This window comes from Drosophila obscura, unplaced genomic scaffold, assembly GCF_018151105.1.
Source record: "Drosophila obscura isolate BZ-5 IFL unplaced genomic scaffold, ASM1815110v1 contig_87, whole genome shotgun sequence".
In the NCBI taxonomy this organism is placed as follows: domain Eukaryota; kingdom Metazoa; phylum Arthropoda; class Insecta; order Diptera; family Drosophilidae; genus Drosophila; species Drosophila obscura.
Window position 1 is genome coordinate 2,619,840 of NW_024542880.1, and position 4,997 is coordinate 2,624,836.

Below are 4,997 nucleotides of genomic sequence, written 5' to 3' on the forward strand. Positions count from 1 at the left end.
CGAAGCAGCAAAACTGACGATGTGCTTGTGATGCCGCCTCTCATTAAGTAGCTCACACACTCCCATCCCTACACATTACCTACCCACATCCCAACCCCAACACTCACCTCACACCGGGCCGGACTAAGGTGTCACTCGACCCGTGCCAAGAATCAGACTGGCTGGGGGCCCGGTATAAAAAATAGCCCAGTCGCAAACGGAGAGCTCAGGGACTTGGCTGCCCCCTGTTCTAATGATGCCTGACCTGGGCAACGTGGATCTCTGCTCGGGCTGAATAACAAGCAACAAATAACAAAAAACGACAAAAGCACAAAAAAAACAAATGAGACTGGCACTCCCCAAATGTCAACAGGGAGCAATCTCAAGCAGGGGAAGGCAGTGGCCCAAAAGCCTGGCCTAACCCGCTCAATCGCAGGTAAATCCTGCTCGGTGGAAGGTACCGGTACGAACTCGGTGGGTCCCATCCCGAATCAGGGGTGGGCGGCACTTTAAAACCCAAAACGGAAACCTTGGAGAGGTAGCTAAGCAATGCTGCGGCTGCCCGACCTTCTGGTAAAGTGGAGGGAGACGATTTGCCGTCGACTAGTGCCCAAGCCAAATACACATATGCCGAAAATAGTGGTGCAGGCCAAATACTCCGTCGGAAGAATGTGAGCACAGAGACCAGCCCGTCGGCCGACTGGCTGAAGAAGGTGGAGTGTGCCACTGCGGTGCTACCAGACTTCAACATGAAGCCACCAAGGGAGGTTCCTCAGTCTAAAAGGCAACGCTCCCAGGAGACGCCAGGACCTGCTGCGAAGCGCTCAAGGGTCCAGGCAAATATATCCTTCGCACAGATTGCCAAAGAAAGGACACTTATTGGTGTCCTGGATAGAGGCAGTGCAGATGGAAGGATTCCAAGGAACCAGTGGAAGTGGGTGGAAGCGGCATTGGCCGACCGCTGCTTCGAGCTGCTGGAGAAGGACCCTGGGCCACCCCCAACCTGTAAGGACATGGGATGGTTCCAGGGCAACACAAAGATCGTAGCCTGCGAAGACGAGCGCTCCGTACAGTTGTACAAAGCACCGGTAGCGCAAGTCGAAGAGGTCTACCCAGGAGCGAAGCACGTCGCGGTAGACTGGAGCGAAGTGCCCAGTAGACCGAGGGCCAGAATCTGGGTGCCCGCCTCAATAAAGGAGCCGGAGCGCAACCCCAAGATGTTGCAGCGATGCAAACCACATCTACCTACCAAGGACTGGAAGGTAGTGAAAGTTGAGGCGACGCAGGGCCCCACAAACCAAGTGGTGGTCAGCCTCAACAAGGAGTCGCTGGCCCCGATCGAGGCCGCTAAGAGTGAGCTGAACTTCGGCTTCAGCTCGGTCACCATCAAGGTGTACAAGTCGGTCGCAGCGAGGCCCGAGTCCCGTCCTGTCGACAAGCCAGTCGAGCAGGAGGTGGCCTCGGAGATCGAAGCACCCGATGATGAGCTGGGGCCGGAACAGGATGGCTACCTCACGGACTCGACCCTCATGAAGGAGTTCGAGGCTTGTGTTGCGAGGACGGGCAGGTCACCGACGACTCGGACGCCGACACGACAGTGGTGGAGATTGATCCTAACGATGTTTCTAAGACTTCTGCAGATCGATCTCCACCGCTGTAAGGCAGCATCTGCTGCTCTCATACTCCGCTTGAAACCAAACCAAACCTGTTGTGTCGACGTAGTCCTAATCCAGGAGCCTTGGGTGGTAGGAGGCAAGATCTGTGGATTAGCGACGAAGGACTACAAGCTTACCGTAGCCCAAACGGAAGGTAAAACTCGTACCTGCATACTTGCAAAAAGACACCTAAATATCTTTCTGCTCCACAATTTTAGCAACGGTGACAACATGGCGGCTAGCATAGAGATACAGGGGATACACCTTAGACTGGTGTCGTCCTACATGGCCCACGAGGAAATCGATCCTCCAAGTGACCTCGTTCGCAAGCTAGCCAGCGACAGCGAGAGGTCGCTCAGACCTCATAATAGGCTGCGATGCCAACGCTCACCACACTCAATGGGGGAGCTCGGACACAAATGTAAGGGGTGAGCCACTTTTCAGCTTCATCCTAAACTCGAATCTGTTTATTTGTAATCGGGGGAGCGATCCCATCTTGATTATAAAAACCGGCAGGAGGTTATCGACCTCACTTAAATGTCTGACAAACTGTCAGACATAATTAAGAGTAGGAAAGTCCTAGAGGAACACTCCTTCTCTGATCATAGGTATATCGAGACAGTCCTATCTCTCGAAAACCCTAAACCCACTGACTACATAAACCCCAGGAAAGCCAACTGGGATATATATAAAGTTCAAGTCTAGTGGACAATTTCACGGAAGCATGCAATAAAGCCTTCACGGCAGCATGCCCCTCAACCAAAAAAGAAACCCCCCTGATGGTCAGAACAAATAGATATCTTACGTAAAAGCTGCAGGACTCTTTTCAATAGAGCTAAAAGCCACAACGAGGAGTAGCACTGGGCAAACTACAAGAGTAAGCTAGCCCTATATAAGAGGGAAACTAGGAGAGAAACTGAAACTGACATTGAGGAGACGTCGGAAGCCGCAAGGCTCCGTAAGTTCCTCTCAAAAACAACCCCCTCGTTGGGGTACCTCAAAAGAATGGATGGTACGTGGACTAACTCTTGTGAGAAATCCCTACATATTCTACTCGATACACATTTTCCAGGGTGCGCAACCATCGAGCCGGCAGACCCCCCCACTGATGTCCCAGCAACATCGATGGCGCACATCCTCACATAAACGAACATCAGCTGGGCAATAAATAGCTTTAGTTCCTTCAAATCACCTGGTGCCGACCAGGTCATTCCGGCTCAATTACAAAAAGCCGGAGACTCAGCCATTAACTGGTTCCAATGCATCTTCAGGAAGATACTGGTAGTGGGAAAAATTCCTCACGCCTGGCTTAAGGCGAATATAGTCTTTATCCCCATAGCAGGGGGCCCAAAGGACTTCAGACCAATCAGTCTATCGTCCTTTTTTCTCAAAACCTTTGAGAGACTAGTCGGGCTACATCTGAGAACAACCATAAATCCTCAGTGGCTGTCAGGCAAACAACATGCCTACCGAAAAGGAAAATCCACGGAAACGGCACTCCATGAAGTAATCTCGACAGTAGAGAAAGCTCTACACCTTAATAGTTTTCCTAGATATCGACGGAGCTTTTAACAACGTCATACCAGAGGCTATCACGGAGGCCCTGACTGACCTGGGGGTAGATCGTCGCATGGTGATGCTCATTGATCAATTGCTTACATGCAGTTCGGTGACTTGTAACGAACCATGGGTCCCCATGGTTCGTCACAACACAGGAACACCTATCTTTAAGTTGAAAATATCTCTACATGTATAACCGTATAAATAAACGCTAAGTAAAACCTCAAATTTCCCTAAAGTACATTCCTTTCCCACGGTACCGGTGCACACCGATCACCTTACCTGGGACATTGGACACTTGTTGGGAGGCGATTGCTTAGGTAACCCTCGATTACCGGGCAAAACCCCCACATGCGCGAGCCAGTCAGCAGTCTCCGACTCTCCTTACCGGGGATATTGGACACTGACTACAGGGCTAATGATTAGGTAACCTTCTGTTACCGATCAGCCCGTCTGCACGCGCTGACTATAATTCGGCCAGAGAGATTTATGTAAGAACCCTTCCCACGGTCTGGAGTAGAAATAAGATATCTATAAGACATTCATGGAAGGCCGGCCGATCTATAAAAAGGCAGTCCACCAGCCATCGTAGGAGGGCAGTTCACCAGCCCTCGTAGGAGGCAGTCAATCGCAGGCAGCGAGGACAGGCCAGACATAGCAGTCAGGCAAATAACAAACACGCAAGTCAAACCACCATACGCGTCGTAGAACAATTAAAAATAACATAATACATAACATGACCGGGTAGAATAATAATACGGAAGAAAAAAGAAACCCATTAAAATTAAAAAAACCAAAAAGTATTGTGATTTCTATTTCAGTTGCTGACAAAGTCCCCGTTTTTCCCAATAAAGTCCTCGTGAATTAGAAATATCTTGTAATTCAGGACCCTGGACAGACTGATGCATACCTCAGCCTGAGATAGGACATTACAAGTGGCGCCCGAGCAGGGACTTTAAAGGATTTTTCGTGGAAACTTCAAGAAAACCGAAATCAGGGACTTCGTGGATTAAAGACCCACTGCCATCAAAAAGAAAATTGAATCAATAACAAGTCCGCGCACTTACATAATCCGGGCGCGAAAGCAAACGCGAAAATACGCAGTGCCGATCCTAAAAGTGCCGTGTAACAGTGACTCATTGCCAAAAATCAACAGAAATCAACATGGAACATCACGACGATGAACAACCAGAGGAAGCATACCCTGCGGGACACTTTTCCAATCCAGGGGTCAGCACCAGCTGGATCCACAAACTCCGTCGGGACGAACTAGAAGTCCTCGCCGAAGAATTCGGCTTCGGCAGCGAAGGAACGGTCGATGAACGCCGAAAGAAATTTGCCGCTCTAGTCGCCGGGCCACTCGCGCAAGAAGCCTTGGTCCGCCTTGGAGAGTTCGAGAGGCACTATGCCAAGCCAGCCTCACGCTCTCGTTCCAAGTCACCACTCCCCACTACTCCTGGACCATCCGACACTCGCCAAATGGATCCTAAGACCGGATTACGAGTCCCCGCAGCCACTGAATACCGCACTCCTGCAGCCCCGTTTCCAAGGCCCCTAGCTACAGAGACCCACCCTGCACCCGGACCGAGGGTCTTGCCAGCGATCGACCGACCCATGGAAGGGCACCACTGCAACCACGCTGCACCAATGGCGGAACGCATCCGAAAGTGGGGAATCCAGTTTGACGGCCAAGATGATCCTCTATCATTCATCGAGCTGCTCGAAGAACGCGCGCTTTCGTATGGCGTGGACACAAACCAGCTGCCGCGGGCCATGGCCGAACTTCTCACAGACCGGGCCAGC

General features: G+C 51.1%; 1 pseudogene; it reads left to right on the forward strand.

The window, feature by feature from the left end:
* Positions 1-992: 992 nt before the first annotated feature.
* Positions 993-3,139, forward strand: LOC121405257 (annotated as a pseudogene).
* Positions 3,140-4,997: the final 1,858 nt, after the last annotated feature.